Raw genomic sequence first — 13,718 nt, 5'->3', positions numbered from 1 at the left:
AAAATGACGATAAAGATGCTCATTTTATCTCCAAAAGTGATGATACACCTCTGAGAGTCAAAATTAGTTGAAAGATGAACATTTTCAAAAAGGACTATTTTGGTCATCTCAGAGCAATTTCATCAGGTCGCGGGTCATCGATCGTTTTGCATGAAAAATTGAACGTTCTCGCATGTACATTAATTTACTCTAAATGTTGTTTATATCTCTTCCCGCAGTGAATAAACACGTTTTAAGCCCTCAAAGTGAGCATTTGGGTCCTTTTAAGTCACTTTTAACCATGAGCCAAATCTTGAGTTTTGGCTCCCTGGAAGCATGAAAATGACGACAAAGATGCTCATTTTATCTCCAAAAGTGATGATCCACCTCTGAGAGTCAAAATTAGTGGAACGATGAAAATTTTCAAAACGGACCATTTTGGTCATCTCGGAGCAATTTCATCAAGTCGCGGGTCATCGATCGTTTTGCATGAAAAATTGAACGTTCTTGCATGAACATTAATTTACTCTAAATGTTGTTTATATCTCTTCCCGCAGTGAATAAACACGTTTTAAGCCCTCGAAGTGAGCATTTGGGTCCTTTTAATTCACATTTAACCATGAGCCAAATCTTGAGTTTTGGCTCCTTAGAAGCATGAAAATGATGATAAAGATGCTCATTTTATCTCCAAAAGTGATGATCCACCTCTGAAAGTCAGAATTAGTTGAAACATGGACATTTTCAAGATGGACCATTTTGGTAATCTCAGAGCAATTTCATCAGGTCGCGGGTCAACGATCGTTTTGCATGAAAAATTGAACGTTCTCGCATGAACATTATTTTACTCTAAATGTTGTTTATATCTCTTCCCGCAGTGAATAAACACGTTTTAAGCCCTCGAAGTGAGCATTTGGGCCTTTTTAAGTCACTTTTAACCATGAGCCAAATCTTGAGTTTTGGCTCCCTAGAAGCATGAAAATGACGATAAAGATGCTCATTTTATCTCCAAAAGTGATGTTCCACCTCTGAGAGTAAAAATTAGTTGAAAGATGAACATTTTCAAAACGGACCATTTTGGTCATCTCGGAGCAATTTCATCAGGTCGCGGGTCATCGATCGTTTTGCATGAAAAATTGAACGTTCTTGCATGAACATTAATTTACTCTAAATGTTGTTTATATCTCTTCCTGCAGTGAATAAACACGTTTTAAGCCCTCAAAGTGAGCATTTGGGCCTTTTTAAGTCACTTTTAACCATGAGCCAAATCTTGAGTTTTGGCTCCCTAGAAGTATGAAAATGACGATAAAGATGCTCATTTTATCTCCAAAAGTGATGATCCACCTCTGAGAGTCAAAATTAGTTGAAAGATGAACATTTTCAAAACGGACTATTTCGGTCATCTCAGAGCAATTTCATCAGGTCGCGGGTCATCGATCGTTTTGCATGAAAAATTGAACGTTCTCGCATGAACATTAATTTACTCTAAATGTTGTTTATATCTCTTCCCGAAGTGAATAAACATGTTTTAAGCCCTCGAAGTGAGCATTTGGGCCTTTTTAAGTCACTTTTAACCATGAGCCAAATCTTGAGTTTTGGCTCCCTAGAAGCATGAAAATGACTATAAAGATGCTCATTTTAGCTCCAAAAGTGATGATCCACCTCTGAGAGTAAAAATTAGTTGAAAGATGAACATTTTCAAAACGGACCATTTTGGTCATCTCAGAGCAATTTCATCAGGTCGCGGGTCATCGAATGTTTTGCATGAAAAATTGAACGTTCTTGCATGAACATTAATTTACTCTAAATGTTGTTTATATCTCTTCCCGCAGTGAATAAACACGTTTTAAGCCCTCGAAGAGAGCATTTGGGTCCTTTTAATTCACTTTTAACCATGAGCCTAATCTTGAGTTTTGGCTCCTTAGAAGCATGAAAATGACGATAAAGATGCTCATTTTATCTCCAAAAGTGATGATCCACCTCTGAAAGTCAGAATTAGTTGAAAGATGGAAGGTTTTAAAACGGACCATTTTGGTCATCTCAGAGCAATTTCATCAGGTCGCGAGTCATCGATCGTTTTGCATGAAAAATTGAACGTTCTCGCATGAACATTAATTTACTCTAAATGTTGTTTATATCTCTTCCCGCAGTGAATAAACACGTTTTAAGCCCTCGAAGAGAGCATTTGGGTCCTTTTAATTCACTTTTAACCATGAGCCTAATCTTGAGTTTTGGCTCCTTAGAAGCATGAAAATGACGATAAAGATGCTCATTTTATCTCCAAAAGTGATGATCCACCTCTGAGAGTCAAAAGTAGTTGAAAGATGAAAATTTTCAAAACGGACCATTTTGGTCATCTCGGAGCAATTTCATCAGGTCGCGGGTCTTCGATCGTTTTGCATGAAAAATTGAACGTTCTTGCATGAACATTAATTTACTCTAAATGTTGTTTATATCTCTTCCCGCAGTGAATAAACACGTTTTAAGCCCTCGAAGTGAGCATTTGGGTCCTTTTAATTCACTTTTAACCATGAGCCAAATCTTGAGTTTTGGCTCCTTAGAAGCATGAAAATGACGATAAAGATGCTAATTTTATCTCCAAAAGTGATGATCCACCTCTGAAAGTCAGAATTAGTTGAAAGATGGACATTTTCAAAATGGACCATTTTGGTAATCTCAGAGCAATTTCATCAGGTCGCGGGTCAACGATCGTTTTGCATGAAAAATTGAACGTTCTCGCATGAACATTATTTTACTCTAAATGTTGTTTATATCTCTTCCCGCAGTGAATAAACACGTTTTAAGCCCTCGAAGTGAGCATTTGGACCTTTTTAAGTCACTTTTAACCATGAGCCAAATCTTGAGTTTTGGCTCCCTAGAAGCATGAAAATGACGATAAAGATGCTCATTTTATCTCCAAAAGTGATGTTCCACCTCTGAGAGTAAAAATTAGTTGAAAGATGAACATTTTCAAAACGGACCATTTTGGTCATCTCGGAGCAATTTCATCAGGTCGCGGGTCATCGATCGTTTTGCATGAAAAATTGAACGTTCTTGCATGAACATTAATTTACTCTAAATGTTGTTTATATCTCTTCCTGCAGTGAATAAACACGTTTTAAGCCCTCAAAGTGAGCATTTGGGCCTTTTTAAGTCACTTTTAACCATGAGCCAAATCTTGAGTTTTGGCTCCCTAGAAGTATGAAAATGACGATAAAGATGCTCATTTTATCTCCAAAAGTGATGATCCACCTCTGAGAGTCAAAATTAGTTGAAAGATGAACATTTTCAAAACGGACTATTTCGGTCATCTCAGAGCAATTTCATCAGGTCGCGGGTCATCGATCGTTTTGCATGAAAAATTGAACGTTCTCGCATGAACATTAATTTACTCTAAATGTTGTTTATATCTCTTCCCGAAGTGAATAAACATGTTTTAAGCCCTCGAAGTGAGCATTTGGGCCTTTTTAAGTCACTTTTAACCATGAGCCAAATCTTGAGTTTTGGCTCCCTAGAAGCATGAAAATGACTATAAAGATGCTCATTTTAGCTCCAAAAGTGATGATCCACCTCTGAGAGTAAAAATTAGTTGAAAGATGAACATTTTCAAAACGGACCATTTTGGTCATCTCAGAGCAATTTCATCAGGTCGCGGGTCATCGATCGTTTTGCATGAAAAATTGAACGTTCTTGCATGAACATTAATTTACTCTAAATGTTGTTTATATCTCTTCCCGCAGTGAATAAACACGTTTTAAGCCCTAGAAGAGAGCATTTGGGTCCTTTTAATTCACTTTTAACCATGAGCCTAATCTTGAGTTTTGGCTCCTTAGAAGCATGAAAATGACGATAAAGATGCTCATTTTATCTCCAAAAGTGATGATCCACCTCTGAAAGTCAGAATTAGTTGAAAGATGGAAGGTTTTAAAACGGACCATTTTGGTCATCTCAGAGCAATTTCATCAGGTCGCGAGTCATCGATCGTTTTGCATGAAAAATTGAACGTTCTCGCATGAACATTAATTTACTCTAAATGTTGTTTATATCTCTTCCCGCAGTGAATAAACACGTTTTAAGCCCTCGAAGAGAGCATTTGGGTCCTTTTAATTCACTTTTAACCATGAGCCTAATCTTGAGTTTTGGCTCCTTAGAAGCATGAAAATGACGATAAAGATGCTCATTTTATCTCCAAAAGTGATGATCCACCTCTGAGAGTCAAAAGTAGTTGAAAGATGAAAATTTTCAAAACGGACCATTTTGGTCATCTCGGAGCAATTTCATCAGGTCGCGGGTCATCGATCGTTTTGCATGAAAAATTGAACGTTCTTGCATGAACATTAATTTACTCTAAATGTTGTTTATATCTCTTCCCGCAGTGAATAAACACGTTTTAAGCCCTCGAAGTGAGCATTTGGGTCCTTTTAATTCACTTTTAACCATGAGCCAAATCTTGAGTTTTGGCTCCTTAGAAGCATGAAAATGACGATAAAGATGCTAATTTTATCTCCAAAAGTGATGATCCACCTCTGAAAGTCAGAATTAGTTGAAAGATGGACATTTTCAAAATGGACCATTTTGGTAATCTCAGAGCAATTTCATCAGGTCGCGGGTCAACGATCGTTTTGCATGAAAAATTGAACGTTCTCGCATGAACATTATTTTACTCTAAATGTTGTTTATATCTCTTCCCGCAGTGAATAAACACGTTTTAAGCCCTCAAAGTGAGCATTTGGGCCTTTTTAAGTCTCTTTTACCCATGAGCCAAATCTTGAGTTTTGGCTCCTTAGAAGCATGAAAATGACGATAAAGATGCTCATTTTATCTCCAAAAGTGATGATCCACCTCTGAAAGTCAGAATTAGTTGAAAGATGGAAGGTTTTAAAACGGACCATTTTGGTCATCTCAGAGCAATTTCATCAGGTCGCGAGTCATCGATCGTTTTGCATGAAAAATTGAACGTTCTCGCATGAACAATATTTTACTCTAAATGTTGTTTATATCTCTTCCTGCAGTGAATAAACACGTTTTAAGCCCTTGAAGTGAGCATTTGGGCCTTTTTAAGTCACTTTTAACCATGAGCCAAATCTTGAGTTTTGGCTCCCTAGAAGCATGAAAATGACGATAAAGATGCTCATTTTATCTCCAAAAGTGATGATCCACCTCTGAGAGTCAAAATTAGTTGAAAGATGAACATTTTCAAAACGGACCATTTTGGTCATCTCAGAGCAATTTCATCAGGTCGCGGGTCATCGATTGTTTTGCATGAAAAATTGAACGTTCTTGCATGAACATTAATTTACTCTAAATGTTGTTTATATCTCTTTCCGCAGTGAATAAACACATTTTAAGCCCTCGAAGAGAGCATTTGGGTCCTTTTAATTCACTTTTAACCATGAGCCAAATCTTGAGTTTTGGCTCCTTAGAAGCATGAAAATGACGATAAAGATGCTCATTTTATCTCCAAAAGTGATGATCCACCTCTGAAAGTCAGAATTAGTTGAAAGATGGAAGGTTTTAAAACGGACCATTTTGGTCATCTCAGAGCAATTTCATCAGGTCGCGAGTCATCGATCGTTTTGCATGAAAAATTGAACGTTCTTGCATGAACATTAATGTACTCTAAATGTTGTTTATATCTCTGCCCGCAGTGAATAAACACGTTTTAAGCCCTCGAAGTGAGCATTTGGGTCCTTTTAAGTCACTTTTACCCATGAGCCAAATCTTGAGTTTTGGCTCCCTAGAAGCATGACAATGACTATAAAGATGCTCATTTTAACTCCAAAAGTGATGATCCACCTGTGAGAGTCAAAATTAGTTGAAAGATGAAAATTTTCAAAACGGACCATTTTGGTCATCTCGGAGCAATTTCATCAGGTCATCGATCGTTTTGCATGAAAAATTGAACGTTCTCGCAAGAACATTAATTTACTCTAAATGTTGTTTATATCTCTTCCCGCAGTGAATAAACACGTTTTAAGCCCTCGAAGTGAGCATTCGGGCCTTTTTAAGTCACTTTTAACCATGAGCCAAATCTTGAGTTTTGGCTCCCTAGAAGCATGAAAATGACGACAAAGATGCTCATTTTATCTCCAAAAGTGATGATCCACCTCTGAAAGTCAAAATTAGTTGAACGATGAAAATTTTCAAAACGGACCATTTTGGTCATCTCGGAGCAATTTCATCAGGTCGCGGGTCAACGATCGTTTTGCATGAAAAATTGAACGTTCTCGCATGAACAATAATTTACTCTAAATGTTGTTTATATCTCTTCCCGCAGTGAATAAACACGTTTTAAGCCCTCGAAGTGAGCATTTAGGCCTTTTTAAGTCACTTTTAACCATGAGCCAAATCTTGAGTTTTGGCTCCCTGGAAGCATGAAAATGACGACAAAGATGCTCATTTTATCTCCAAAAGTGATGATCCACCTCTGAGAGTCAAAATTAGTTGAAAGATGAAAATTTTCAAAACGGACCATTTTGGTCATCTCGGAGCAATTTCATCAGGTCGCGGGTCATCGATCGTTTTGCATGAAAAATTGAACGTTCTTGCATGAACATTAATGTACTCTAAATGTTGTTTATATCTCTGCCCGCAGTGAATAAACACGTTTTAAGCCCTCGAAGTGAGCATTTGGGTCCTTTTAAGTCACTTTTACCCATGAGCCAAATCTTGAGTTTTGGCTCCCTAGAAGCATGAAAATGACTATAAAGATGCTCATTTTAACTCCAAAAGTGATGATCCACCTGTGAGAGTCAAAATTAGTTGAAAGATGAAAATTTTCAAAACGGACCATTTTGGTCATCTCGGAGCAATTTCATCAGGTCATCGATCGTTTTGCATGAAAAATTGAACGTTCTCGCAAGAACATTAATTTACTCTAAATGTTGTTTATATCTCTTCCCGCAGTGAATAAACACGTTTTAAGCCCTCGAAGTGAGCATTCGGGCCTTTTTAAGTCACTTTTAACCATGAGCCAAATCTTGAGTTTTGGCTCCCTAGAAGCATGAAAATGACGACAAAGATGCTCATTTTATCTCCAAAAGTGATGATCCACCTCTGAAAGTCAAAATTAGTTGAACGATGAAAATTTTCAAAACGGACCATTTTGGTCATCTCGGAGCAATTTCATCAGGTCGCGGGTCAACGATCGTTTTGCATGAAAAATTGAACGTTCTTGCATGAACATTAATTTACTCTAAATGTTGTTTATATCTCTTCCCGCAGTGAATAAACACGTTTTAAGCCCTCGAAGTGAGCATTTGGGTCCTTTTAATTCACTTTTAACCATGAGCCAAATCTTGAGTTTTGGCTCCTTAGAAGCATGAAAATGACGATAAAGATGCTCATTTTATCTGCAAAAGTGATGATCCACCTCTGAAAGTCAGAATTAGTTGAAAGATGGACATTTTCAAAATGGACCATTTTGGTAATCTCAGAGCAATTTCATCAGGTCGCGGGTCAACGATCGTTTTGCATGAAAAATTGAACGTTCTCGCATGAACATTATTTTACTCTAAATGTTGTTTATATCTCTTCCCGCAGTGAATAAACACGTTTTAAGCCCTCAAAGTGAGCATTTGGGCCTTTTTAAGTCACTTTTAACCATGAGCCAAATCTTGAGTTTTGGCTCCCTAGAAGCATGAAAATGACGATAAAGATGCTCATTTTATCTCCAAAAGTGATGATACACCTCTGAGAGTCAAAATTAGTTGAAAGATGAACATTTTCAAAACGGACTATTTTGGGCATCTCAGAGCAATTTCATCAGGTCGCGGGTCATCGATCGTTTTGCATGAAAAATTGAACGTTCTCGCATGTACATTAATTTACTCTAAATGTTGTTTATATCTCTTCCCGCAGTGAATAAACACGTTTTAAGCCCTCAAAGTGAGCATTTGGGTACTTTTAAGTCACTTTTACCCATGAGCCAAATCTTGTGTTTTGGCTCCCTAGAAGCATGAAAATGACTATAAAGATGCTCATTTTAGCTCCAAAAGTGATGATCCACCTCTGAGAGTAAAAATTAGTTGAAAGATGAACATTTTCAAACCGGACCATTTTGGTCATCTCAGAGCAATTTCATCAGGTCGCGGGTCAACGATCGTTTTGCATGAAAAATTGAACTTTCTTGCATGAACATTAATTTACTCTAAATGTTGTTTATATCTCTTCCTGCAGTGAATAAACACGTTTTAAGCCCTTGAAGTGAGCATTTGGGCCTTTTTAAGTCACTTTTAACCATGAGCCAAATCTTGAGTTTTGGCTCCCTAGAAGTATGAAAATGACAATAAAGATGCTCATTTTATCTCCAAAAGTGATGATCCACCTCTGAGAGTCAAAATTAGTTGAAAGATGAACATTTTCAAAACGGACTATTTCGGTCATCTCAGAGCAATTTCATCAGGTCGCGGGTCATCGATCGTTTTGCATGAAAAATTGAACGTTCTCGCATGAACATTAATTTACTCTAAATGTTGTTTATATCTCTTCCCGAAGTGAATAAACATGTTTTAAGCCCTCGAAGTGAGCATTTGGGCTTTTTTAAGTCACTTTTAACCATGAGCCAAATCTTGAGTTTTGGCTCCCTAGAAGCATGAAAATGACTATAAAGATGCTCATTTTAGCTCCAAAAGTGATGATCCACCTCTGAGAGTAAAAATTAGTTGAAAGATGAACATTTTCAAAACGGACCATTTTGGTCATCTCAGAGCAATTTCATCAGGTCGCGGGTCATCGATCGTTTTGCATGAAAAATTGAACGTTCTTGCATGAACATTAATTTACTCTAAATGTTGTTTATATCTCTTCCCGCAGTGAATAAACACGTTTTAAGCCCTCGAAGAGAGCATTTGGGTCCTTTTAATTCACTTTTACCCATGAGCCAAATCTTGAGTTTTGGCTCCTTAGAAGCATGAAAATGACGATAAAGATGCTCATTTTATCTCCAAAAGTGATGATCCACCTCTGAAAGTCAGAATTAGTTGAAAGATGGAAGGTTTTAAAACGGACCATTTTGGTCATCTCAGAGCAATTTCATCAGGTCGCGAGTCATCGATCGTTTTGCATGAAAAATTGAACGTTCTCGCATGAACAATATTTTACTCTAAATGTTGTTTATATCTCTTCCTGCAGTGAATAAACACGTTTTAAGCCCTTGAAGTGAGCATTTGGGCCTTTTTAAGTCACTTTTAACCATGAGCCAAATCTTGAGTTTTGGCTCCCTAGAAGCATGAAAATGACGATAAAGATGCTCATTTTATCTCCAAAAGTGATGATCCACCTCTGAGAGTCAAAATTAGTTGAAAGATGAACATTTTCAAAACGGACCATTTTGGTCATCTCAGAGCAATTTCATCAGGTCGCGGGTCATCGATTGTTTTGCATGAAAAATTGAACGTTCTTGCATGAACATTAATTTACTCTAAATGTTGTTTATATCTCTTTCCGCAGTGAATAAACACATTTTAAGTCCTCGAAGAGAGCATTTGGGTCCTTTTAATTCACTTTTAACCATGAGCCAAATCTTGAGTTTTGGCTCCTTAGAAGCATGAAAATGACGATAAAGATGCTCATTTTATCTCCAAAAGTGATGATCCACCTCTGAAAGTCAGAATTAGTTGAAAGATGGAAGGTTTCAAAACGGACCATTTTGGTCATCTCAGAGCAATTTCATCAGGTCGCGAGTCATCGATCGTTTTGCATGAAAAATTGAACGTTCTTGCATGAACATTAATGTACTCTAAATGTTGTTTATATCTCTGCCCGCAGTGAATAAACACGTTTTAAGCCCTCGAAGTGAGCATTTGGGTCCTTTTAAGTCACTTTTACCCATGAGCCAAATCTTGAGTTTTGGCTCCCTAGAAGCATGAAAATGACTATAAAGATGCTCATTTTAACTCCAAAAGTGATGATCCACCTGTGAGAGTCAAAATTAGTTGAAAGATGAACATTTTCAAAACGGACCATTTTGGTCATCTCGGAGCAATTTCATCAGGTCATCGATCGTTTTGCATGAAAAATTGAACGTTCTCGCAAGAACATTAATTTACTCTAAATGTTGTTTATATCTCTTCCCGCAGTGAATAAACACGTTTTAAGCCCTCGAAGTGAGCATTCGGGCCTTTTTAAGTCACTTTTAACCATGAGCCAAATCTTGAGTTTTGGCTCCCTAGAAGCATGAAAATGACGACAAAGATGCTCATTTTATCTCCAAAAGTGATGATCCACCTCTGAAAGTCAAAATTAGTTGAACGATGAAAATTTTCAAAACTGACCATTTTGGTCATCTCGGAGCAATTTCATCAGGTCGCGGGTCATCGATCGTTTTGCATGAAAAATTGAACGCTCTTGCATGAACAATAATTTACTCTAAATGTTGTTTATATCTCTTCCCGCAGTGAATAAACACGTTTTAAGCCCTCGAAGTGAGCATTTGGGTCCTTTTAATTCACTTTTAACCATGAGCCAAATCTTGAGTTTTGGCTCCTTAGAAGCATGAAAATGACGATAAAGATGCTCATTTTATCTCCAAAAGTGATGATCCACCTCTGAAAGTCAGAATTAGTTGAAAGATGGACATTTTCAAAATGGACCATTTTGGTAATCTCAGAGCAATTTCATCAGGTCGCGGGTCAACAATCGTTTTGCATGAAAAATTGAACGTTCTCGCATGAACATTATTTTACTCTAAATGTTGTTTATATCTCTTCCCGCAGTGAATAAACACGTTTTAAGCCCTCGAAGTGAGCATTTTGGGCCTTTTTAAGTCACTTTTAACCATGAGCCAAATCTTGAGTTTTGGCTCCCTAGAAGCATGAAAATGACGATAAAGATGCTCATTTTATCTCCAAAAGTGATGATACACCTCTGAGAGTCAAAATTAGTTGAAAGATGAACATTTTCAAAACGGACTATTTTGGTAATCTCAGAGCAATTTCATCAGGTCGCGGGTCATCGATCGTTTTGCATGAAAAATTGAACGTTCTCGCATGTACATTAATTTACTCTAAATGTTGTTTATATCTCTTCCCGCAGTGAATAAACACGTTTTAAGCCCTCAAAGTGAGCATTTGGGTACTTTTAAGTCACTTTTACCCATGAGCCAAATCTTGTGTTTTGGCTCCCTAGAAGCATGAAAATGACTATAAAGAAGCTCATTTTAGCTCCAAAAGTGATGATCCACCTCTGAGAGTAAAAATTAGTTGAAAGATGAACATTTTCAAACCGGACCATTTTGGTCATCTCAGAGCAATTTCATCAGGTCGCGGGTCAACGATCGTTTTGCATGAAAAATTGAACGTTCTCGCATGAACATTATTTTACTCTAAATGTTGTTTATATCTCTTCCCGCAGTGAATAAACACGTTTTAAGCCCTTGAAGTGAGCATTTGGGCCTTTTTAAGTCACTTTTAACCATGAGCCAAATCTTGAGTTTTGGCTCCCTAGAAGCATGAAAATGACGATAAAGATGCTCATTTTATATCCAAAAGTGATGTTCCACCTCTGAGAGTCAAAATTAGTTGAAAGATGAAAATTTTCAAAACGGACCATTTTGGTCATCTCGGAGCAATTTCGCGGGTCATCGATCGTTTTGCATGAAAAATTGAACGTTCTTGCATGAACATTAATTTACTCTAAATGTTGTTTATATCTCTTCCTGCAGTGAATAAACACGTTTTAAGCCCTCAAAGTGAGCATTTGGGCCTTTTTAAGTCTCTTTTAACCATGAGCCAAATCTTGAGTTTTGGCTCCCTAGAAGTATGAAAATGACGATAAAGATGCTCATTTTATCTCCAAAAGTGATGATCCACCTCTGAGAGTCAAAATTAGTTGAAAGATGAACATTTTCAAAACGGACTATTTCGGTCATCTCAGAGCAATTTCATCAGGTCATCGATCGTTTTGCATGAAAAATTGAACTTTCTTGCATGAACATTAATTATTCTAAATGTTGTTTATATCTCTTCCTGCAGTGACTAAACACGTTTTAAGCCCTCGAAGTGAGCATTTGGGTCCTTTTAGGTCACTTTTACCCATGAGCCAAATCTTGAGTTTTGGCTCCCTAGAAGCATGAAAATGACTATAAAGATGCTCATTTTAGCTCCAAAAGTGATGATCCACCTCTGAGAGTAAAAATTAGTTGAAAGATGAACATTTTCAAAACGGACCATTTTGGTCATCTCAGAGCAATTTCATCAGGTCGCGGGTCAACGATCGTTTTGCATGAAAAACTTGAACGTTCTTGCATGAACATTAATGTACTCTAATTGTTGTTTATATCTCTTCCCGCAGTGAATAAACACGTTTTAAGCCCTCGAAGTGAGCATTTGGGTCCTTTTAAGTCACTTTTACCCATGAGCCAAATCTTGAGTTTTGGCTCCCTAGAAGCATGAAAATGACTATAAAGATGCTCATTTTAACTCCAAAAGTAATGATCCACCTGTGAGAGTCAAAATTAGTTGAAAGATGAAAATTTTCAAAACGGACCATTTTGGTCATCTCGGAGCAATTTCATCAGGTCATCGATCGTTTTGCATGAAAAATTGAACTTTCTTGCATGAACATTAATTTACTCTAAATGTTGTTTATATCTCTTCCTGCAGTGAATAAACACGTTTTAAGCCCTCAAAGTGAGCATTTGGGCCTTTTTAAGTCACTTTTAACCATGAGCCAAATCTTGAGTTTTGGCTCCCTAGAAGCATGAAAATGACGATAAAGATGCTCATTTTATCTCCAAAAGTGATGATCCACCTCTGAGAGTCAAAATTAGTTGAAAGATGAAAATTTTCAAAACGGACCATTTTGGTCATCTCGGAGCAATTTCATCAGGTCGCGGGTCATCGATCGTTTTGCATGAAAAATTGAACGTTCTTGCATGAACATTAATTTACTCTAAATGTTGTTTATATCTCTTCCTGCAGTGAATAAACACGTTTTAAGCCCTCAAAGTGAGCATTTGGGCCTTTTTAAGTCACTTTTAACCATGAGCCAAATCTTGAGTTTTGGCTCCCTAGAAGTATGAAAATGACGATAAAGATGCTCATTTTATCTCCAAAAGTGATGATCCACCTCTGAGAGTCAAAATTAGTTGAAAGATGAACATTTTCAAAACAGACTATTTCGGTCATCTCAGAGCAATTTCATCAGGTCGCGGATCAACGATCGTTTTGCATGAAAAATTGAACTTTCTTGCATGAACATTAATTTACTCTAAATGTTGTTTATATCTCTTCCTGCAGTGAATAAACACGTTTTAAGCCCTTGAAGTGAGCATTTGGGCCTTTTTAAGTCACTTTTAACCATGAGCCAAATCTTGAGTTTTGGCTCCCTAGAAGTATGAAAATGACAATAAAGATGCTCATTTTATCTCCAAAAGTGATGATCCACCTCTGAGAGTCAAAATTAGTTGAAAGATGAACATTTTCAAAACGGACTATTTCGGTCATCTCAGAGCAATTTCATCAGGTCGCGGGTCATCGATCGTTTTGCATGAAAAATTGAACGTTCTCGCATGAACATTAATTTACTCTAAATGTTGTTTATATCTCTTCCCGAAGTGAATAAACATGTTTTAAGCCCTCGAAGTGAGCATTTGGGCCTTTTTAATTCACTTTTAACCATGAGCCAAATCTTGAGTTTTGGCTCCCTAGAAGCATGAAAATGACTATAAAGATGCTCATTTTAGCTCCAAAAGTGATGATCCACCTCTGAGAGTAAAAATTAGTTGAAAGATGAACATTTTC

Source organism: Lissotriton helveticus, chromosome 2_1 (assembly GCF_964261635.1).
Source record: "Lissotriton helveticus chromosome 2_1, aLisHel1.1, whole genome shotgun sequence".
Lineage (NCBI taxonomy): Eukaryota > Metazoa > Chordata > Amphibia > Caudata > Salamandridae > Lissotriton > Lissotriton helveticus.
Note: the sequence above shows the minus strand (reverse complement) of the source record.